Consider the following 26250-nt stretch of genomic DNA (forward strand, 5'->3'; position numbering starts at 1 on the left):
TAATAATAATAATAATAATAATAATAATAATAATAATAATAATAACAATAATAATAAAACTTTCGCGTAACGTAGGAGATAAAGCTTCTATAATTCAAATTTGACTGTGCCCTGTTGACGAAGATTAGAAGTATCTAAAGAAGTGACCCGCAAATCATGTATATGAATATTGAATGAAAGCAAAAATGCCAATTAAATGATCACTGAAGTCAGTGGCGTATTTAGGGGGGTGGCTTCCGGGCTTAAGCCCCCCCCCGAAATCTCACTTAGTATAGTAAAGTAAATGAAATATCTTGCAGAATTTTCACATTTCCAGGCAAAGCCCCCCCCCCCCGAAAGTTAGCAAAGCCCCTCCCGAAACAAAATCGTAAATACGCCACTGACTGAAGTTATAATTCGTGCGAATAACGCAATAAAATGCGATGTTGCTTGAGAGCAACACTGTCCACTAAAGAGTTAACAATAACAACAAAATTTGGGAAAGAAATTTGAAGGAAATAGTCCGTTTAAAGGTACTATGCCAGCATTCGCTAGATGGCATTGGCGAAAAATGTCGAATCAAGGCAGGCGCGCACCAAGAAATTTTTATTGGGAGAGGTCCAAAGTTTGGGAGGGTCCAATACTGAAAGACTCTACGTAATTATGAAGTACTACCACCTATACTCTCAGGGGAAAAAATGATGGTGCACCTACGTGGCAAAGCGGTTAGCATATAAGCGCCTTTAGCATGGGAAACCCACCGGCAGCTGTAGGTCCACGTCTCAAATAGCCTTGGTCCTAAAAGGGACGATATACTCAAAGTCAAATCAAATTTAAAAAAAAAAACAATATAGAACTAGATTGTTGGATCAAAATATCCAATTTTTTTTCTATATTTCAGGCATTTTTTTGTAGGCTCTATATCTGGAGAACTACATATAATGTAGCCAAACCCAAACTATCACTTAACTCAGTGTGATGTGCTTATACCGTAAAAATACGAAAATTCGATTTAAAGGCCGTTCAAAAATTTTGTGGCCCCTGAATCAAAAACATCAGAAAATCCAATATATTTCAATCAAAAAATTTCATGTACGCTTTATATCTGGAGAACTACATACAGTGTAGCCAAATCCAAACTATCAGTTAACTCAGTATGGTTTGCTTATTCTGTAGAAAATACAAAAACTCGATTTTGGGGGCGTTCAAAAATTTTGTGACCCCTGATCCAAAAATTAATTATTGACCAACATTGCAATCTTTTGATGCATTTTTTAGAAATCATTCCTAAAATTCTTATTTTTACATGGAAAGCGTGACTACATATGAATTATTAGATCAAATTTTTAGGCTATAAGGCTATATTAATAATTTCTTTGTTAATTAATTGTAATTTTGTTAAGAAAGTGTGCAAATGTATGTCGACTTACGAAGGTTCGGTTTCTTTTGGGAGGTGGCGGGGTCCGGACCCGATGGACTCCCCGCACGGGTGCACGCCTGAACCCGGGACATCCAAATTGCTTAGCAAGAGTGCTATTTCTTTTTAATTGGCCCCAACCATGACATTTATCTTCCTGGTGTTCCGCATAATCTCATTTCTATTTAATCCATTACGACAGGGACCCGAACACAGAACCTTCTAGGACAGTTAAAAGTCCGATCACTCTCTTCACAGGCATTCGATTGAACCACTGTTCTTAAGTCCTCATGATCCGAAGCTGAACGCTCGAGACCCACTCAGCTATTGCCATCTGCGACTACTAGCATACACTCCAACGATATGGCGGTATATCAAGAATAGTAAATAGTTCTCTGTCGTTTGTTTGTTTAAATTTAGCATCCCTTTGTAGCACCGAGACTATATAAGACATGAACTCGAAGTTCAAGGTGAAATCTCTTTCACTGAGAATCAAATCCGGGACTACATCCTCGAAAAGCGCGCGAGTTTGCCACTGAACCATTGATAAGGACTAAAATTTCCCTAGTGTGACTGTCCACTAAGTTGTACAATAGAAAGGGAAGTTTGATCAGCACATCAGATTCCATTGTATAGCCTATATATTTCTGGTTTTTTAGACCAGAGTTCGATAGATCTTAATTGAGGCAACTCTCCGAGAGTTTTTTTCTTTTTTTTTAATATAATGTCACAGAGTATCTAATTATGAGTGACTGGCCTAACTCCTCAAGTTGTGCGCCTGTACCCAAGGCCGGTGATTTTTCTGTAACTTTGGGAGGGGGCATTCAGATGTGTGTTTGGTTGCAGACAAGAGTCTAAGAAGGCATATATGAGGATTTTAAGATAAATTGAATTCAATGATTGCAAATATTGTTTATTCATAAAAAATACATTTTAACAATATATATAACAATAAAAATACATATTCATAAAAAATGCAGGGGGCTCCAGGTCGGTAGCCAGTCCAAAAATTTAGGGGTGGCCCGGCTGAAGTTAGAGGGGCCCGATCCAACAATATTATAGTTCATCACCATATTATAGTTCATTTGCAAGCCTACCCTGAAAATTTTAGAGGGGACCAGCAAAAATTTAGGGCCCCCTAGACCCCCCTGGATACGGGCCTGGGGGGCTCACATGAGCTTCGGGACCCCAGGCCCCCAGCCTCTTCAGGATCGGCGCCCTTGCCTGTACCAGTACAACTGACATTTGACAATATTGAAACCAAGGATATTTTATAACATCCTTGATTGAAACATTGCTCTTAATGGTATACAAACGTTAGTGTTTACATATAATATGCCAGTTCTAGGAAACTGGAGCACCTTAAGCTACGCCATTAAGTAGGGACTGTAGATTCATATTGAACAGAAGCTTATGAATATATATAGAATTTTCCTGCTTGTTTTATTCCTCTATGGTTCTATCCACGTCTTTGTCCATATGCAATCTGTAGTTCCTGATTCTTTTGTAAAAGGAGGAAACAAAGATAATATTTTTCTTTGTTCTGGGTTGTGATGCGTCATAAACTTCCAGACAATAGAAAAAAAAATGAGTAGCCCTACCAAATAAGGTAGAGTCAACAATGCTACCATATAAGTCATTCATAATTCATCTAATTAATTATGCACCCACAGAACCTTGTTACACATTCACAAGACCTGCATGCACATTGTCCAAACAGCTTCGTTTCAAGATATCTACTTAAACTTTAGTTAGAGTAACACAATGATTCAATGACACCATCAACAAATGATGAGTAATATAACCTAACTCAACAACTTTACATGTAGCTCTAATAAAACTTTCAATATCTTTAACACCTACACAAACTAATCACATTATTTACAATAACTAAATTACAGTACTTGTAAAAAAAAAAAAAAAAAAAAATAGAGATTTGAGGGAAGGAAATGGAATAATTGGTACGGAGAAAATGTTATTAAAAAGTCCTCTTTGCGTGCAGCGTTCTTACATCTGCTGGGTACGTAATTTACCCTTGACATGTGCTAATCAATGACATCTCATGTGTTCGTAACTAATCATTATAAGCATTTATAAATTGTTATTGAAGATTTGAAAATATGGTAATTAACGCTCGAGTAGCTGAATGTAGTATTCCGCTTCCGTGTGACTAAATAACAATAATTGTGAAAATTTCTTCATTTTAAAAATGTAATAATAATTCTTGGTTCGATTGGTTGTTTTAGGGTTTATTGAGTCCCACTGGCGTCATTTGGCATCATTATATTTTAACCAATACTATGATAATTGACTAATTAAAAATGTGATAACGGTGCTGTAGAAATCCTCTTTAGCTTCGAAGCTATATGAGACGTGAACCTACTGCTTAACATGGGATTCAAACCACATAAGCTCCCACCGGGAATCCAACTCGGGTCTCGTGCACCATTAGTCTCGCATCTGCTAACTATATAGCCAAGAGGGACCTCATTGCTTTGTCCGAGTTCAGGGTAAACGTAGAACCAATTTATGTGCAACCGACTTTGTTTTGCTCAACTTTGGTCTTGGATGCAATTTGTAGTGATAAAATAAATAAATAAATAAATAAAACAAAAATAATTCTATACACAATTTAATAGTTTGTATCTGCGTATCGTTTTCCAATTGAAATGAATTATTACAATATGTAATATGCAGTGGCGTATTTACAATTTTGTTTCGGGAGGGGCTTAGCTAACTTTCGGGGGGGCTTGGGCCGCGGTGGCTCAGTGGTAGAGCGTTCACCTCTGGTGCTTGGGGTCTCGGGTTCAAACCCTGCTCCCGCCAAGTGAACTTTGTGGTGGACAAACACCGTGTGCGTGGGTTTTCTCGGGGTTCTCCCGTTTCCTCCCACTTTCTTCATTCCACCATTTCATTCATCTCTCATCATCACCGTCTCCTTTAGCCTGACCGGCATAACCGAGGGACGTAAAACCCAAAAATTTCATTTTCATTTCGGGGGGGCTTTGCCTGAAAATGTGAAAATTCTGCAAGCTATTTCATATACTTTACTATAGTAAGTAAGATTTCGGGGGAGGGGGGCTTCAGCCCGGAAGCCCCCCCCCCCTAAATACGCCACTGGTAATATGCTATTTCTTCAACTACTCAATGTCTGTTACATATGATACTGTATATGATATAGAGAGAAAATGGACAGTGTACACTTTGACATTTGAGGAAAGGAAGTCCATTTTAAAAGGTATTTCAGATTTCACTCGAGCAGACGGTTCTACCAATTAGAAAATTTGTAGTTAAAATAGGGTGTGAACCATTCTTTATGAAGTAATGAGAGTGTGAACATAGGTAATTACTGTCAGTGCACATCATGGTGAATTTTGAATGATAGTGGAAGTATTGTATGTGTAAGTGTGCTCTTCCATTATCCTGATGCGTACACCCATCGTCGCTGACGTGCCTGCTCTCTACGAATGCACCCCATCGCTACCACTCAGGTCCTCCTTTGAGCTCCTGCCCTAACTTATTTAGATAACAGTCGTGCTTTTTTTTAGTGGCCACTTAGCACAAGTTGATTCGTGCTTTAAATTTTATTCCATACTTCCACACTGAATTTGTATTGAGCCCTCCTGAAGTCAATCTGCAAGTATTAATGGAGCTCCTCATTTAGTGCATGCTCTGACCTACAAAGCTCTAACCTAACCTGAAAATGTAAGAAATGTGTCAAAATTTGGTAGAACCGTCTTCCCGAGTAGTGCAATGTCGCTAAAGTTCTACATAAGTAAAGACGTGAATTTGAAGCAGAATCTCCTACATGGTTGACAAAACGTGTCAGCGTCACTGCATCACTTACATAGTGTTTTTTTTTTTTGTCCTGGTCATTTGGGTCTGTTTGTCGATAGAACCGGTGATCCGGAAGCAGTCGAAATATATAGCATTACTGCAGAATTTCATAGTAGTTACTACTTGTACACTTATTTGTTTGATTCTGCGTATGGCATTCCTTAATCAATTTATTATATCTTGAATATTTTAAATATGATCTCATATTCCAATATTAAAATAATTATAGAGTGGCTTTTAAATATAGGCTATACAAAAAAAAAAAGAAAAGAAAAAAGAAAGAAAAGAAAAGAAAAGAAAAAGAGAAAAAGAAAATCAAGAAAACACTTTGGACTCATTTAAATTCTAAACGATAAGCTGTACAAGCTTACTTGATTAAACTTTGACGATCTTGCATAGGAAAAAGAAGTAGCTTTTCTTTCCTGTGATTGTTATAGTCTGATAGACCTTGTAGTTATCTTTCAGTGCAATGCTTTGACGCACACTAATGCAAGCAATAAACAAAAATGAAATGAAATCTTTGAGTTTTACGTCCGACGGTTATGCTGGCTGGGCTAAAGGAAACGATGATGATAAGAAATGAATGAAATAGTGGAATGAAGAAAGTGGAAGGAAACGGGAGGACCCCGAGGAAACCCACGCACACGATCAAGGAATAAACGAGAAAGAAAATTTTATATTTAGTGAGAACACATACAGAGATAAGAGAATTGTGTTTGTTAGAATTATATTCGCACTCTTACACATGCTCTCTTTACTTTTGTGGTTATAAAACAACATGTGAATGAGTTTTCTCGGAGTTCTCCCCAATTTGCTCCCACTTTCACCACCCACCATTTCGTTTATCATCATTGTCGTCTTTCTTTGAATCGGAACGTACACGTAAAACGTTAGAAAAAAAAAGAAAAATTGCCCATGTTTCTTTCTTGCCTTTCTAATCAAATGACATCCTTCCATTAGAAACATCGGTAATACCTTGTTGTATAGAATTCATTTCCCTTTACACGCCTATACATAAACAGAAAGAGAAAGTTTTCTTATCTAGACCCATGTGGGTACGTAGTTTTATTTCCATTTTGCATACAACTTTTGCCGTATGCGGAAAATGAAACAAAAAAAAAGCAAAGTCTCTTCAGAATCGAAAAGTTCTGTCTTCACTAATAAGTAAGTTCTGTGGAATTTAATTAGAAACATGTTTCAAAACAACAACTTTTTGAAGATAATGTCACAATATATAGTTGAAAATTAAATAAAAGAAAAGAAAAAAATGTATATTGAAGTGGTAAGAAAAATATAGTTTTTTCCCCCCTCTTCACTTGTTTGAATCATTTTGATCTAACTAATTTTTCCTTCTATCTTTTACCACCCAGTTGTTTGTGAGAACATTTTTTGTGTCAGATGTAATAAAGAAGAAAAACAGATAACAAGGCAACGAGAAAAACGATAGATAGGGAAGCAAGTCGAGTCAGAAATAATAAGCAGGAAGGAAAAAGCCAAGAAAACAAGTCTTCCAGGTTGATTCTGTTCATAGTTTATACTTTACGATGTAAATTAGACCTGACGTGAATTCCATTACAAAGTTTTCCATACTGCTAATAGACAAAAGAGCCAACTTTTCTTGTTGCTTCCAACCTTAGTTGCTTTATTAGAACGCCGTGAAAAAGCTACGGTGGAAAAAATAAGATGAGGGGAGCTATCTACTTATATGATAAGATGGATTGTGTAATTTTAATCTAAGTTAGTCGTATACAGTGCATTTTTTTTTTCTGGCGCTAGACAACGGTACTCAGAACCGACACCTGTTTTCTGAAGTTCATTAAAACAAACAAACAAACAAACAAAAAATGATTTCTATAACTATCCTTTACTTTTTGCACTTATTAAACGATTTTTTTCTTTTCAATTTAAATCGATCTGGAGTGGACTATCGAATATTTTATATGCACTTAAGAAGTGAAACATCAATGTTTTAAAGTAACTGCTAATTTTTTTCAGACCGGCATTTAGGGCTCCAGAGGGGACAATTACCCCCCGAGTTTGAAATTTATTTATATTCATTATAATTTTTTACGTGCAATTTCATTCCCATCCGAAGATGAGCAGGCCGTAGAAGGTAACGCCTTCTCTGGGGCCATGACCATCAATTTATTTGTAGTTTCACTGGGAGATGGGTGACAGGATTTATTTAGTTATTGGTGTGTTTAAAAATAATGATAACAATAATAACAAAGTTAAGTGAAATCCTAAAACTATGAATTGAAATGATGAACTGTTGAAAAGGTTTCTTAACTTCATGGTAATAGTTCAGAGAATAATTCCATCAGGATGGTGAATTTCCTGAGCAGATTCGGGGCGGCTTTCATTTTTGACGTGTAGATGCGTAGCGTGTGTACTATCTTAGTCAGGTTTAAATCCTTCAGAAGTTGAAGAAGTTCATTAACAGTTTGGATGATGTCTTCAGAGGGTAAGTTATCATCAGGGGATGTCTTCGGTGTAGAAGCTGCGTTAGTGTGTGATATTGTAGGCTCAGGTCTTGAAGTGGATGTAGCAGTAGTGTCTTGAAGAGGTGCTGATTGTGAGATTGTACTTGCTGGTATTGTTTTCCTTTTTGCTTGTAGAATTTGTTGCATTCGCGGACATCAGGAATAATTAACCGGATGAGAGCCTTTACGGATGCGTACCTTTCGCTGGTGTGTCTCTGGTCTTCTTTTCTCATTGATACGTCCAATGAGAACCGGCGAACTTAACGCACCGAGGCAGAAATTGGCAAGTTGGTTGTGAATGCCCAAATCTTTGGCATTTGAAGAATTATAAGTAATGCTTCTTTTGTAGTGGTTCTATGCGAACTTTCATGGTTCTGTAGCAATAAGTCTTCTTGGAAGATTCTGGTAGCTTATAGAGTGTTTTTCAATGTAATCAAGAATAGTGGGATGGGGACTTTCCCTTTCTGAGTTCCCATTTGTGAAACAGAGAATCAGGGGCGGATCCAGGGGATGATCAGGGTTATCGCCCAACCCATAGAAGAGGAAACTTTCTTATTTTACATATAAATAAAATCATCCCAGAGTTTGGAGCTCTTAAAAGTAGCTCTAAGTACCAGTATTACAACCCCCCCGCCCCCTGCCCCAGAAGTCCGTCCTGGATCCGCCCCTGCAGAGGATATTGGGGAATCCTTCTCCTTGAGTGCTGTTGTAATGCCTTTAATGCTGGTATAAATTGGAAGCTAGCGAATAACTGCTTTGATGGTCTCAGTTTTCTCAATGGGACAGTAATATATAAATGAAAAACGTGAAAATGTACTTACATCGGGGATTACCACCAAAGACTTCGACTCACTGATGTTAAAATAGTACTTTGTCCTATTTGGAAATTTTTAAATTGAAATAATGCATTAAAAAAATTGCAATTACCTGTACACTAGTGTCATCTATTGACATCAAGTAAACAAGCAGCGCAATAGAGACATCTACTAGAGTGACTGTGAACTGCGAGGGAGGATCGGAAAGTAAGGTTACACGGCTGATATTTCTGGAGCTTCGTCTGCTATATGGAGTTGGCAACTATGCAGAGTTTCAGCCAGCCGCCACTTATGGCGCTAGTTGTAGGTAAACATAAATCGTGACTCGTTTGGGAAACTGGTCTCGCGAAGATGTCTACTCAGTCTGTGGGCGAAACATGTAACCGCGGCTGGAAATTCACCAGCAGCTGGTAGAGATTAACGGAGAGGCTGTAATGTCCCGTCTCAAAGAGGGCGTCATCTTCCTTCAGAGGAACACGTGCTCGCATACAGCCCAGGAGACCACTACCCTGTTGAAGCAGTTTCGCTGGGACAACATCGACTATCCTCCATACAGCCCGAACCTCGTTCTAAGCGACTTTTCACCTATCCTCACACTTGAAGAAGTACGTAGGAGGCCGTCGCTTTGCTTGAGACAAGGAGAAACAGTTCGTGACAACATGGCTGAACACACAAGGACAGGATTTTTACGAGGAGGGAATCTTCAAACTCATCCCACGATACGACAAGTGCCTCAATCGATATAGAGACTATACAGTGTTGCCAGACCGGTCAGTTGGAAAAGCAGGAGATTCGAAGATAAAAAAACAGGAGAAAGAAGTAGACACATACAGTGGTGGCATTTGAGTTGAGTTGATTTTAGTTTAGCGTCCCTTTCAGCAGCGAGGCTATATGAGACGTGGACCTACTGATTAACGTGGAATCCGAACCACATGAGCTCCCGCCGGGAATCGAACCCGGGACTCCCACGCCAAAGGCGCGTACGCTAACCGCTTAGCCACGAGGGAGCTCAGTGGTGGCATTTGAATGTAAATACAAAGGAAGGGGGTAATAAAATTTGCCATTATTAAGGGCGCAGTAGTCAAAACAAGCAGTCCAGAATTCATTCCCGATGAACTACGTTGAGCATATGAAAGGGAAAAGTCCCGATGTATTTTAATATTATTTGAAACACACGTGTGTGAAGTAAAACGTAGTGAAAGAGCAAAGTGGAGTGGGAAAATGTCTTTTTATGTACGTAGCGATAACGTGGCTATATGGTACAGTCACACGTAATCGTGGCGTAAGACGATTTCTTGCTGACGTGGAGAAATGATCTAAGCCACTCTTCCAAACCAAGTCCCAATCTAAACAACACTTACTTGCAAATCTTACAGAAAGTCAGAATATAGACGAATCTTATAGATGACGTACAGTTGTATTCTTTGGATTCATATTATATACAGTAAAGCTATATATCTATATACTCTACAGAGTTTTGTGTATTATAACATAGTAATTTCATCTTTTTATTTGAGGAAACATTCAAAATTCAATATTAGTAATAATATATTTCTTCAACTTCTCGAAGTAAGGAAAAAGCAGGAGATTGTTGACTTTTCATTTTCTCTCGCAGTAGATCAGTAGAGCGGAGAGAAAGCAGGAGATCTCCTGCAAAATCAGTAGATCTGGCAACACTGAGACTATATCTAAAAATAACAATGTATGTACTATCTGTTGGTTGTATGAAATAATATGCACGTTTGACTACAGGATTTCACTTCTTGTATTAAATTAAGTGAATGCCACAGAGATTATTTTTTCTATTTTAATCTACACCCTCAAGAGATTATTGTATTTTTTTTTTGTGTCGTCTACCCGGTTAAAGGGTTGCGCCCTTTCTTCGGGGAAGTGTTGTATTAGGAATGTTGAGACTACAGAAATTGTGGTTGGTCTAAGGGGTTTTCCTTTATTCATTCATTATTTTAAGTAATTAACATATATACATATATACACAATAGAGATAAGTTGAAACAGGTGACACAAAAACGTAATAATAATAATAACATAAAGGTAATATGTGCATGGAGGCTATTAGAAATATGAAACAAGAAAATAACAAACTGTCAGTGCATGAAGGCTAAGTGCGTGAATATAATAACAAATAAGAGAAACAGGAACAGAAATTATAACTTAACGAAATAATATTTAGAAATGATGATGAAAATGAGGATGAATTGTACTGGACGCCACAACACTAGGTTCTGTTAGTGAACGGATGCTGTTATCTTCTGTTCCTGGGGCTATAGATTATTGTATTACAATCCTTTTTTTTTTTTTTTTTTTTTTAGGAAGATGGGAATTAAATCATTTTTAAGAGCTGGTTGTTAAAAATGCACCCAAAGATAAATTGAATAAGAAATCAAAGATTAGTTCCGCATTTTGTATATATACTAGTGTGCTTTTCAACAAGGTGCCAATACAATCTCTTAAAGTTGATTACGTTTCTTCGGAAACGTGCATTGAAAAGATAAGAGAAAGTTCTGCCATCTGTTGGCGATTAGTGTTTCATTACACTTACCTTAAATGAAAGACAAACAGTTCATTGTTTCCGTGAGCATCTTCAGTAGAAGAAAGTCCCGTATATTTTATCTCTTCTTAAGCACACTTTGATTACATTTACAGTAGTTTCCAACGAATATAAAAGATTGTTCTCTCAAATCCGTAGGGTAATTGTAACTTCAGCTATGTTATTCCTGCTTGTACGTACAAACAAACTGATATTCATAAAGATAATGGATCGTCTTGCACACAGTTTAATCACATATGGATTGATGGCTTCTTCGATGTCATCATTCTGCAGTTGATACCAGAATAAAAAGTTATCTAACGAGACGGGTGTTCGTCATATCAAACTCACATGACCTAGTATTGAACCAGCGTTTCCTAGCGCCAAAGATAAAACGCTCTGCCACTTTTGTAAATGCCCTAATTTAAATTTGTAGCACATTCTGACTAGTAAAAGTTATCTCTATGTGAAACTAATTTGGGAAGCGCTGATCTATATTATTAAGAACACGACTTATTTTCAAGCCATATTATCTACCTAAACAAAAGAATAGCACACTATCGATAAGTAAGGTAGCCTTCACACTAGGATCCTGTGAGTTGCTCGTGTGAGCTGCAAGTGCTATCTTTATATTGTCTTAAATGTATGCCTTTACACATGGCTTCGGTGCAAGTGAGCCACGGTTCTAAGCTGCTTTAAAAATTTTCTCGCCAGTAGCTGGCTCTAGCGGGCTGCTGGTGGGGAAGAAGATACCACACAGTCTTATGAGAGTCCTTTGCATGTGAACGTGAACTCAGAATGGAGAAAAGGGTACAAATATTTGATGTTGAAAATTTTCTCATTTTGGTGTTACTCTGATGAAATGCACACTTTATACCGTTATAACAAAGATATAGACATCCTGAAGCAATTGAGAAAAAAAAAAAATCTTTCATCTTCTCTCGATTTAGGAAACAAACTGTAAATTGAACATTTTCTCAGTCTTGATGGATTTATAGGATGAATCTACAATGTTCTAGATCCTTTCCTATTGTCTTGCAATTTATCGCCAAAATTAACTAATTAAAATGTTTCTCGAAGCATTTAGCTACTTCTATGTTGCTCACAATGTTTAACGAATTAAAAGTTTATTAAAATACTTAGTAAATCACACATTTCGCTAATTAAACATTTTTTTTAAAAAAAATCATAAATTCAGTATGTCGATAATTATAGTTTCAGCTTCTACTGGCTCTAGCATGGTTGCCACGATTTTTCAAGTGGCTCAGAAGTATTCAATGCCTTCACACTAAAGGTTTAGATGAGCGGCTTAGAAGATCCTAGTGTGAAGGCAGCCTTACAGTATTTTTTTTTAAATCCCACAATAGAGTATGCATATCTCAGAATAGCAATCTCTTTTAAAATATATATTTCATCTTTTATAAAACCATGTTAACTCTCCTATTCCAATGTCCAATATTCTTAATCAGCTTCTTGTTTATGTACACAAATGGCGATTTAAGTTTGATCAATGAGTCGTGCTAGTAACACGTATTAGCTAAATCAATGTTTATAAATGGGGAAGTGGAGTAATACAGGAAAAATGTAAAATGCCACAATTTTTGTATAACCCTCGTGTAACGAGATTGAAACATACCTATGTTTTTATTTATCGTGGTAGGAGGAATCAGAATTACAACATATTGTATGCACTTGGCAAACTAACTAAAAACATAGCAGGCGGGTTGTGGCTATTGATCATTTTGATATGACTCGAGGGAAGAGGACGGGGGGGGGGGGAATGGGAAACGAGCCTAGCTGTGGGGAAGTCAGAAGGGATTGGAGACAGCTATCTACATGAAATCTAAACACAACAGTCAGTCACACACAAAGAGAGGAATATAACGAAATCCTTGTTATAAACTTACTTTTTTTTCTTCTATTCTGTCACGAATAGGGATGGCCAAAATATCCGGATAACGGATATCCGGATAAGATATTATCCGGTATCCGTTTTTGAGGAAACGGATAATCCGGATAACGGATAATATCCGGATAACGGATAATATCCGGATGACGGATAACGGATAATATCCGGATGACGGATAACGGATAATATCCGGATAACGGATAATATCCGGATGACGGATAATATCCGGATAACGGATAATATCCGGATGACGGATAATATCCGGATGACGGATATCGGATAATATCCGGATGACGGATAACGGATAATATCCGGATGACGGATAATATCCGGATGACGGATAATATCCGGATAACGGATAATATCCGGATGACGGATAACGGATAATATCCGGATGACGGATAATATCCGGATAACGGATAATATCCGGATGACGGATAACGGATAATATCCGGATGACGGATAACGGATAATATCCGGATAACGGATAATATCCGGATGACGGATAATATTCGGATAACGGATAATATCCGAATGAAGGATAACGGATAATATCCGGATAACGGATAATATCCGAATTACGGATAATATTCGGATGACAAATAATATTCGGATAATGGATAAAAAATAATATCCGGATAAAGGATAATGTCCAGATGATATATAATATTCGGATAACGGATAATATTCGGATGTCAAATAACGAATTATGTCCCGATAATGAATTATATCTAACTTACGGATAACGGAGAATATTTGCGTGAAGAATATCAAGACAATTATTGAGTATCTGGAAATTAATTATTGCTGATTATAAAATAATTGTGAGATTGCCTTGTTCGGGTTTTTACAATTGGTTTTAAATACAATTTGTTTATTACAAAAAAATATAGGATAATAAGTTTCAGAATATTATATATATATTGTCCGTATTTGCATTTTAAACGCTTAAAATAGGGATGGGCACGAGTCGAGCCAAAGGTAATTTTCTCGAGTCGAGTTCCGAACCGAGTCGCTGTTTTGAGATCGAGTTTCGAGTCGAGTTGAGTTTGATAAATGGCCCGCTGGTTCAGCTCGTTTTAGCTCGTTTAGAAATCATTACCTCATTAGACTAGGAAGCAAAGCCATGAGATTTGTAAGCAGTAATGTGGAATATTTTTAGTGCTGCTCGCGAGATGGGACACTGCTCGTATCGTCTCGATAACGAGACGACAATAGATATTTATAACGAGACAGCTTCAAATATGGTAAGCATCAATATAAGTATATACTGTACTTCTCACCATCAAGGCTCAGACCTGCACGGTCTAAGTTTTAAGACCAAGCAGAAGCCCACTCCGGGAAGTGATGTTAACCGGCTCAACTCGGTTCAACTGAGTGAACAGCTCGAGCCGGCTCGTTGGGATAAGACATCGGCTCGGCTCAACTTAACGGACGGCTTGAGCTGGTTCGTTGCGATGAGCCATCGACTTGACTCAAGTAAGCAGGTAGCTGAAGCCGGCTCGGTTGAGATGAGCCATTGACTCTGTTTGACTCTGCTCAGGTGAGCCTTCGGTTCCTTGGGCTCGGTTGAAATGAGTCCATCGGCTCAGCTCGACTCAGTTCAACTAAGCCAATGGCTCCAGTGGGCTCGGTTAGGGTAAGCCATCAACTTGGTTCGGTTCCGCTCTGGTGAGCCACCGGCTCAAGCCGACTCGATTGGGAGGAGCCATCGGCTCGAGCCAGCTTAATTCGGATGAGCTGTTGTCTCGGCTCAGTTGTCGGTAGGGATGCGCACGAGACGAGTCGAGATTTAAAACTGTTTCGACTCGTCTCGAGAAAACGCTGTTCAAGGTTTTATATTATATATATATATATATATATATATATATATATTTAAAACATTTACATGCCGTACATATAAGCGTTTTTTTAAAGAATTTACATATTACGTAGCAAATTGCGATACAAATTTCAATTTTTACGCAAATTTGTAAATTTTGTAGGGCATTTTATGCACTATAATGAGTAATTATATATTCATAAAGGAAGTCCAATAAATACGAAAGTACTTGACAATTGCATTCATTATGAAGGAAATTGTGAATTACTTTCGTATTCATTGGATTTCTTCTATGAATTTATTATTATTATTATTATTATTATTATTATTATTATTATTATTATTATTATTATTATTATTATTATTATTATTATTATTATTATTATTTTCTCGACTACGAAGATACAAAGAAGAATAATTCAGTCACTAGTAACCTAGAAGCGAAAATGACTTCTAATTGGAAATAATAATCTAGATCTATGCATTTAATTTCGGGCAGATGCTACAGGGTACTTTAGAATTTACTGCTTTTATTATATTTATATTTTATTATATTATTGGTCAAGTTTAGCGAAATAAGAGTTTTACCACAGAGACAAATTGAACAATTAGGGTCAGAAAAACAACGCATAGACTGTTCTTTCTTCAAACATACACACACAAAGAGAGAGTCCATTTGGTCAGGATGTTTTCTCAGTTAGCTTTGTGGCGTCTCGCAAGGAGAAATCTTGCAAGTATAGTATTCATGTACAAAGGTAATATGACGCTGTGTCACAAAGATAATAAAATAAATTAATAAATAGCACTATATATATATATATATATATATATATATATATATATATATATATATATATATATATATATATATATATAACGAACTGAGGAATTATTCCCTGGAGAATTCCTTTCTCACAAAACCTGCCTTATTAGCAGCCTAAATTAACAATTGATTTTTAAAAAAAAATATCCTGTTTAGTATTCACAGAGAATATTTTTTTCAAAATTTAAATTTGATGGGTGCAACAGTAGACTTTTAATACATTCACAATATATCCACTGAATTGCGAAATAGTCTACCTCCAGACGCACTTAATTTCTTAACCATCCCCAGGTTAATCGAAGAGTTTGATACATTTGAATGTGACTTAAATTTATATTCGTAACTATTCTTATTAACAGTGGCGTAACTAAAGGCTTGGGGGCCTCCCAGCAAACAGCGTGGAGTGGGGCCCCTTCTCTACGTCCCACTTCATGATTTGGGGTCCCTGATGGCTTGAGCCCTCCCGCAATGTGGGGTCTGCGGGGCCCTTATTTACGCCCCTGCTTAGGAGATTATGAAGGAGCGGATGTACTGTACAAAATAGAATAAAAGTATCTAATTCGGATTTATATAATCCCACAGTCCAACCCAAGAGTGAACCACAAGAGATTGACTTTCTGATTTTAAACAAGATAATGTGCCTAGCTGAAACTTTACATTGTGAAGATTATATTAGAGAAAATTATGCAAATGCAATTTTACAATTTAATAGATATTACTAAATATTGAGCCTCCCCGTGGCTATGTGGTTAGCGTACGCTTCTTCGGCGTGGGAGCCCGCAGTTTGATTCACGGTAGGGGCTCATATGGTGCAAATTCCACGTTAAGCTGTAGGTTCACGTCTCATACAACTTTGCTCCTGAAAGGGACACTAAACTATAATCTAATTTAATATTACTATTTTTTTAATGGCTTACCAAGATGACATGAATTTGACTGCCATCAAATCCGTTTTATATTTTCACCTAATCCAGTGGATATTAATATAACAATTATAACACACGAATGTATATAAATATTCAGAAACAAGTGTATACACACACACACGCACGCATACCGAATAACCACTTCAAGACTATTTTACAAGTGGTAGACTGCGCTGCATGAAGCAGTGTTATCTTCAAACAAAACTTCTTCGTTTTTCCATTAACGTCACATATAGTCTCGCTGCTGAACGGGACGTTAAACTCAAAATCAACTCAACTTATTTTCCCATTTGCTGAGCTGAGCTGATTTTGAGTTTAACATCCTGTTCAGCAGCGAGATTATATGAGACATGGACCTACTTATTAACTTGAAATCCGAACCATATGATCTCCCGCCGGGAATCGAATCCGGGTCTCCTACACCAAAGGCGGGTACGCTAACCGCTTAACCACGAAGGAGCTCAATCATCTTCCCATTTGTCTGCATTATTTGATTCACCCACAGATTTGTCATATATATTTGCACTTGTCATTGGTTTTAGCATTTTCGTGGAGGGTTCAAACTTGTCACAATCTGTAAGCTAAACACACTCAGAAACTAAAAGAATTACGTTCATTGTGTACGATAAAGAACTTCGTGCTTGAAACGATTGTTTCATTTTTCTCTGAACATCTTTCTTCAGCAAAAGAGTCGGTTCTCTGTATTGGAAAGAGGGAAGGGCGAATTTATATTTTATGAATGGATAGCATTTTAAGAAGTATATACAAAACATGCTGCTTCCGAGCTTCCGACATAGCCCTGAAGCATTTCTTTAACTGGCTGTCCCCTGACGTTCATACCCCCTACCTTCTCAAGTTGTAAATTGAAAAGGGACAGAAACATTCCAGATAACCACATACTCAGATTTCAGTTGACAGTAATAAAACTATGGGTAGGTAGTAAACAGTCTTTTGTAGAATCACGTTTTGCTTATTTTTGAACATTTCTGTGAATTCGGCAATACAACAGCGTAAATACTGACTGGTTTTATTACTCCTACTATCGATTCAACTAAAAAGGATAATTCCCGACGGTCGTTGAACTATTTAATTTTTTTTTCTGTTCTCCAGAAGTGAGAATCAAGATGCTAGATGCTAAATGCGTGTAAATTATGCAGGGTGGAAAAAATCATTTTGTTAATTTTTTTTATTTAAATCAAATCTTTCTCCTCTTATACTACAAATCGCGAACTGAAGAAAAAAACATTAGGAATTAGTATTAAATATTAATTATACAATTTAAGTGAAAGTACCGGAGTTGAATTTTCAATTAATCCCCAATCGTTAACCTATTTCAATCCCAAACAAAGTTTCTTAAGCATTACGGAAAAAGTACAACAACGTTTATCAACATTGCATTTTTTCCCAAACGTTATTGATATTTGGTAGGGCATATTTTAAAAAATCAGAACTAGCTTGCGGCACGAAATACATATAAAATCTATAAATTTCGCCTAAAGTTATAAAATCTTAAAATAAATAAATAAAATAAAATAAAATAAAATCTGGGAACAAACAGACATGCACATAAAAGAATTTTCTTCTTAAATTCGAATGGTGATTTCCTCGTTGGAATAGTTTATGATTTTTAAACCCTATGTTACGAAGAGAAGAAAGCAGGATTGCCTTGTTACCCGTTCAAAATGGGATTTTCCCTATTCATTCTCTGCATAACACTCATTTTCATACTGTGCTGTACATACATTTGAGTCTCATCGTATTATGATTATTATCCTCCATAATTGAAATAACAGAACAGAAAAGGGATTTTACTTATTTTCAATTCAAATTAATTTATTTCGGAATTTGATTTTAATAATCACTTGATTGTTTAAAAAATCAAATGATTTAAATCTTGATTTAAATCATAATGATTTATCAGAATTAATCCAATGCTCCAGATATAGCATTTGACTAAATAACAGAACAGAAAAGGGATTTTACTTATTTTCAATTCAAATTAATTTATTTCGGAATTTGATTTTAATAATCACTTGATTGTTTAAAAAATCAAATGATTTAAATCTTGATTTAAATAATAATGATTTATCAGAATTAATCCAATGCTCCAGATATAGCATTTGACTAAATTTTTACTAAATCCAATAAATTATTATAGACTGCCAATTGCTCACTTAGACAATTTACGAAGTTCACTTCAGCGCAACAGTTTTATACACATTAGATATCTGGATAGTTACTTAAGTGTTGTTAGCATATTTAAAGTCTATCAGATATCATGACATATAATTATTAGTTTTAATTAACTGAAATGAGAAGAAAATTAAAGCCCGCTGGCGAAAGGTTAACTATTAACTTTAAAAATACCTGTACCTTCTCGAAGTAATAAATGCTGGTATGGTATTGGTTTCAAGGAAAATACCTGTTTCTGTGTGATTAGTTACTTCGAAATAATTTTAAAAATAAGCAAAGATTTTCGAGACATTCGAGTCGAATCAAGAATTTTACGAGTAGTCTCGACTCGACTCGTGTCTCGACTGAGAAATTCGAGTCGAGAAAGAAGTTTGTCTCGACTCGAATTCGAGTCGAAATTCGAGACATGTCTCGACTCGTGCGCATCCCTACTTCTCGGTTCGGCTCCATAGCGAATGAGCTATGAGCCTAGCCGTTCGAGCCGTTGACAAACCCGGGCCGAGTAGTTTTGAACATGTTTGGCCGGCGCCCTTTAACTTTTAACAAATTTTGGCTCGAGCCCGAATACTTGCTCCCCCGGGATTCAAATTCCAACCTCATGAACAACGTTCTTGCCTCCTAGACTTCACGACTACCTAAGTTGCAGTCAACTAGTTCTTCGTATTCAGATACAAACTGCCTATCTTTCATGTTTATACACGGTGTTCTAATAATAATAATAATAATAATAATAATAATAATAATAATAATAATAATAATAATAATAATAATAATAATAATAATAATAATAATAATAATTGTAGTAGAAGTAGTAACATTGATAATAATTATATTGTCTATATGGAATAATTCAAGAGAGTACTTGAAACTACATACAGGATTTGGCTCGACTCGACTCGAAACTCGAGCAAAATTCGAGTCGAGTTGAAGGAAATTTTTCGAGCCGAGTTCTCGAGTCGAGGTAAAAGATGTCTGTTTCGAGTCGAGTCGAGTTTCAAAGAAAACTCGCTCGTGCCCATCCCTAGCTTAAAAGTTGTAGGAAAAAAGGAAACAAAACATGTATTTAATCAATTGTAAGTGAAAAATGAAATATATCTGTTTACAACTCACTGTTATGCCGTGTAGCCTGTACAGTAAAACATTATTAATGAAAGTGAATGATTATGAAGTGACTTAGTGGAATAGATTTTCAAATTTGAGACGAGTCGTAAATTTTCTGTAGTTTCGTGGGCTATAATAGTTCGTCCAAGTTTTAGGTCTCAAACAATGTTCATTGTTACATGATTCGTAATATAGAAACTATAAGTTTATGAGGTGATTATACGAACAAAATGAAGAGCATTAATAAATGTTTGAAGATATGCAAGTCAGTATACAATATACTGTAATAATAAACATATTTAAATGTTGTTACATTTTACACTTGAGGAGTTCTTGCGCAGCGAAAGGCTATTGATCAATTCTTTATTAAATTAAGAAACCAACAGAGCATACATTTTCTACATAAATTACAAAACGAGACAAGAAAAATCGAGACCAGACGAGAAAAAAATCCGAAAATCGAGACTAGACAACAGTTCTATAATGGGTCTCGAGACGAGAAAATATTTTCTGTCTCGTCTCATTTATGAGCACCATCAATTAACAAACATATTGTCTATTCGTAAATATGTCATCTAATAATACAAATAGCGTTGATACCAAGCGCACGTGACCTCAACCTCACGAACTGATCGTGAGTTTATTGAGCGTGATGTCTAGATCATGATGTAAGTATAAAGTCGTGTGAGTAATGTCGAAAGGATGTTCTAAGTGTGAGGTCGAATGTGATAGATGTTAATGTTGTGAGTATGAAGTTAAGTGATCGTGTGGTCGAAAAGATGTTGTAAGCGTTATGTCGATTGTCGAATTGATGTGAGTGTAAGGATGAGTAAATGTAAAGTCGCTCGAAAGGGTGTTGTGAGTGTGATTTTCTAGTTATATTGTAATCATGACGCTAAGTAAGCGTAATGTCGAAATGATATTATGACAATGCGTGTGAGGTCGAGTAAGTGTAATGGCGGATTAATTAGGTAAGTATAAAATTAGTAGTATTGGCACGATTTTCTCGTCTTGTCTGGTGAAAGTGTCGTATTGTCTCGACTCTCAAACATTTTTTCTCATCTAGTCTCGATGCTAGATAAACTTTTCTCGTTCTCGTAAACTTATACATAAACTTTATCAAGCTCATTCGTGACTAACGGTTAGCGTACGCACCTTTCGCGTGGGAAATCAGGGTTAGATTCCCGGCGGGAGTTCATGTGGTTCGGATTCCATGTTAATAAGTAGGTTCCATCTCGTATACCCTCGCTGTGAAAGCGACGTTAAACTCAAACTCAACTAAATTTTATGGCCTGATTGTGTTTCTTAATTTCATCTAGAAGTTAGCAGAATTTTTCCTTGTTAGAGAGGTTCACGTTCAGGAAGAGTACATGTATGTACGTAACAACATTTAAGCCATATTTATTATTAAAGTATATTATATAAGACTTATGAATGTTTATGTACAGCAAATTATGAATACGTTAAAATATTAAATAATACTTTTTGCTAAAGTGGATACTTTCAAATATCTAGGATCAATATTAACAGACAAAAATGATATTCACGAAGAAATTAAATGTCGACTAAAAGCATCAGGGATTTCGTGTTACTATTCAGTTCAAAATCTCTTGTCGTCGCGAATTCTGTCGAGGAATTTGAAGGTTAAAATATATAAAACGATAATCGTGCCCGCTGTTCTGTATGGTTGCGAAACATGGTCGCTTACTCTGAGGGAAGAACATAGACTGAAAGTATTTGAGAACAAGATCCTGAGACGAATATTCGGACCCAAGAGGAACGGGAATGGGGAATGGCGAAAACTTCATAACGAGGAACTACATAATTTATACGGTTTACCCAGCATTGTTAGGGTCATCAAGTCTAGGAGGCTTAGGTGGGCAGGTTATGTAGTTAGAATGGAAGAAAGTAGAAACGCTTTCAAAGTCTTGTCTCAAAGACCAATCGGAAAACGACCATTAGGAAGACCTAGGCGCAGATGGGAGGACAATATTAAGATGGATTTCGCAGAGACAGGAATACAAAGTAGAAATCGGATCCAATTGGCTAAGGATAAAAGTCAGTGGAGAGCTTTTGTGAATGCGGTTTTGAACCTCCGGGTTCCATAGGCCATAGAGTTAGTTAGTTAATCGTCGAAACAAGCTAGGTTATCACTACTGTTCTATGGCCTACATCTGGCCCACCCAGAGAAACAGTGGAGCGCTGTCCCTGATTGCAGACATGTGTCCCACTTAATCCAACTTGAAATAATCTCAATACTATCCTTTTCTTATAGTTAGTTAGTTAGTTATATAAGACTTGTGCATATTTAAACATTGATAAATGATCTTCATGGTGTTCGTGCAATCACTTTACCAATTTTTAGTTTTATGCTATGAATCATGTAACAATAAAGTTGTGTTTGAGATGTAGGACGTGGGTGAATTCGAGTTCCCCTCGAGATTAATTATGTTTCTCATCTCGTCTCGAACTTAAAAAATAGGTATCAATCTCCTCGAGACGAGAATCGAAACAAAACATTTCTCGCACTTTGTTGTAAATTGTGAGCGTGATGTTAGCATTGAACGTGATGGCAAATATTTAATATCCATCTGAACAGAACATCCTGTAGAGTTTGACTTTTATGTGTCTGTATTTAGGCTATAGAGGGTGTTTTATCCTATTGGGTTGGATATTCAGAGCAAATTTTTAAACACATTTTTAAGTAAATATAGATATTTCCTGTCTGAGTATGTTGCTCCAGTGGCGGATCTATCCCGGGGCCGGGAGCCTAGTCCCAGTTTTTGAAAAAAATAATCAAGCAAAAATTATCAAGCTATTGTTTATTGTTTATATATTTTTGAAAGTTTATAATAAGCTCATGATATACATGTCATAAGCTGGGTTCTCGCTGCCTCCCCTCCCCAGTTTTTGCCTTTTAGATCCGCCTCTAAGTTGCTCTGAGGTGGGCTCTCTTAAAGTCGTTTGGTGGAGTCACTATCACCGTAGATGAGAGATTGTTGCTAGTTGAACTTTAGCGTGTCTTTTCAGTACCGTGTACAGAGATTATACAGTATTACATTTGGACCTAAAATTTCAGATACGATATGAACCACCGTAATTTGCGTTCCAGTTATTTTTTCACAGGAAGTTTTATTCTTCATACGAGGCACACTTTCTAACGACTAGGAAAGAGGGAAGGGCCACAGAGCGTTGATATAGTGGTCAGTTCTTTTCCCACATGTATCTAAAAACTAAAACTAAAAGCAAAAAAACACGTGAAGTACAAATATTCACTTCGAGTTTAACGTTCCACCTTCATGCTCCTATGCAAAGAAAAGGCAGATGGGAATGATAACAAAAGAAATACTGGAATGCAGGAAGTAGGAGCAAACATAATTCATAGACAGTCCACGCACATAGTGCCTGTCGAACACAAAGCTCACTTGATGAGATCTGGGATCGAGTCAGAGACCCCACGCAACACAGGTGAGCTCTCTACCATTGAGCCAACGCGGCCTCCAATAGATGTTGGATAGATTGGAAATTAGAATTAGGAATACAGGTATATAGTAAAACCAATTATTATTATTATTATTATTATTATTATTATTATTATTATTATTATTATTATTATTATTATTATTATTAGTAGTAGTAGTAGTAGTAGTAGTAGTAGTAGTAGTAGTAGTAGTAGTAGTAGTAATAGTAATAGTAGTAGTAGTATTAGATCCTATTAGTTTATTACGTGCATTCCGAATTACATGAGTCCCTACCGGGAATTGAACTGAGCTCTGTTGCGACGAACCGTGTTCGTTCTCCATACATCCGCTGTTGCTACATCCGAAGAAACATTTAAAACCTGTTTGACCTTATGAATCATTTCCAGCTCTATGAGGGGTTGTAAAACTACAAATGCAGAACAAGAGTTTATGTGACTGATCATACCGCCCGGTCCCTTCAACCACTATAGCGAGAGCGAGGGGAGAGCGAGTAATTCCAGCGGGTGGTGGATTTGTGTCATCTTATCGCCAAACAAAATCTTCGCAAATGAAAGAAATGTTATGGGTGGTGCTTAGTTCACAGCTTTTGTATTGAATTGGGACACTTTGATGTCATCTGAGAGTTGGATGGAAGTCGTAGATTTTATCTGGAGTAAATTCCTTTCGTTCGTAAACTTTCTTTTCATAAGTGAGCATATTTATGACTATGGAACACTTTTGTGGAGAAAATGGGACCCCGAGTTGCTAGTCTAGTGCGTGATGGTTCACATAGTCTTGGGTTCGATTCCAGATGGGAAAGCATATGTAAAATTTTAACTGTCTTCGACATTCGTGTATTCGTGTCCCTGTCGCGTGAAATTAGGTACAATAGAGGTAATTACAGAAATAAAGTTACTGACAAGTAAACCTTACGTTTGGGTGAATCAAGTTGCTGACTGAGACACATATGAGAAAGTAGTACTAAATATGGTCAGTATTTCAGTGAAGTTGTAGGTGCGAAGCTCCAGGGGTTTAGGAGATACAGCTACCAGAACATCACATGGAGTACAAAATAGTCTGTATACAGTTGGAGGTAAAAGCTCTGTACGACCTCTTGTAATGACAAAAGGTGAGTAACAAATATATGGGTACATATTAGGACTAGGGGGAAGTCATATAGTAAGGGTATATCTGACGGCGGCCATCTTGAAATCCGCCATTTTGAATTAAGGTTAAGTTTTTAAAATAGGAATAGGGTCATGTGATACATGATTTAAGACGCAATTTTAATCAGAAGAACAATGGTGACGTTAAATTTGATTTACGCGCAATTGGTAAAAAGTTACAGGGAAATTAATTATTGTTGCAGCATATGTGTATTAGTCCTTTACCCCACCTTGTAAATTTTGTGTTAATGATAATAAATAAAAAGCAGGCGGATAAATATTAGGTCTATGGTAAGAGTTGCCTTTATGGCGGCCATGTTCAAATCCGCCATTTTGAATCAGACAAAAGTTTTAAACAAAACGCATAACAATGACACCTTATTAATAGCAAATTTTACCATAAATCCAACGGTATAACCATTTTTGCTTTATCATTAACCAGCACAAAATTAGATGGGAATAGAGTAATGCAATAGATGACTTCGGGCTAGAAGTTAATCAGAAATACAATGGTGGCGTTATACCGTTGGATTTATGGTAAAATTTGCTATTAATAAGGTGTCAATGTTATGCTTTTTGTTTGAAACTTTTCTCTGATTCAAAATAGTGGATTTGAACATGGCCGCCATCAAGACAACTCTTACCATAGACCTAATATTTATCCACCTCCTTTTTATTTAATTATTATCATAAACACAAAATTTACAAGGTGGGGTAAAGGACTAATACATATGCTGCAACAATATTTAATTTCCCTGTAATTTTTTACCTATTGCGCGTAAATCAAAATTAACGTCACCATTCTTCTTCTGATTAAATTTGCGCCTTAAATCATGTATCACATGACCCTATTCCTATTTTAAAAACGTAGCCTTAATTCAAAATGGCGGATTTCAAGATGGCCGCCGTCAGGTATACCCTTACTATATGACTTCCCCCTAGTCCTAATATGTACCCATATATTTGTTATCCACCTTTTGTCGTTACAAGAGGTCTTACAGGGCATTTACCTCCAACTGTATGCAGACTATTTTGTACTTCCATGTGATGTTCTGGTAGCTGTATCTCCTAGACCCCTGGAGCTTCGCACCTAAAACTTCACTGAAATACTGACCATATTTAGTACTACTTTCTCATATGTGTCTCAGTCAGCAACTCGATTCACCCAAACGTAAGGTTTACTTGTGAGGAATGTTCGATTAATCAGTTAACTTTTAGAAAGTGATAAAATCCTAATCTTTGGTGCAGTGGTCCGAGGTTCGATTTCAGTGGGGACACTCGATCGAAAAGACGTAACAACTTTTCCCGGCCAGCCATCCTGAGTGGGACTTTCCTCATTCACACCAGGCAAATGCCGGGATGACACCTAACGTACAGGTCCGAGGTCGCTTCCCTCCTTTCCCTGATACATACTATGCTCGCCGAAAGATGTGATCTCTAATATGTTACGGGTTTATAGCCATAGATACCAGTAATGCCCAGAAATATGTATAGATAGAATAAAATAAAATCTTTGGTGCATGAGGACTCTGGTTTGATCCCATCTCGCGCCAAATAGGCTTTATGGTCGACAAACATCGTGTTCTTGAGTGTTCCCTGGGTTGTCCCGTTCCCTCCCACTTTCTTCATTCCACCATTGTATTCATTCTCATCATCATCATATATATTATACACGGTATATGAATGGGACGTAAAACTGAAAAGATTTATTTCAGTTTCTTGAGGTAGAAATGACCTAATTAAAGTCGGAACAAAGTTATTTAGTTTTGT

The 26250-nt window shown here is 36.7% G+C and overlaps 1 protein-coding gene across 1 annotated transcript in view; it reads left to right on the forward strand.

The window, feature by feature from the left end:
• Toll-6 (Toll-like receptor 6) overlaps positions 1 to 26250 on the forward strand; it is a 299093-nt gene that overhangs the window by 124720 nt on the left and 148123 nt on the right. The gene's annotated exons all lie outside the window — the stretch shown is intronic.

The sequence above is a fragment of the Thermobia domestica genome, chromosome 1, assembly GCF_964235325.1.
Source record: "Thermobia domestica chromosome 1, izTheDome1.hap1.1, whole genome shotgun sequence".
NCBI classification, from domain to species: Eukaryota; Metazoa; Arthropoda; class Insecta; order Zygentoma; family Lepismatidae; genus Thermobia; species Thermobia domestica.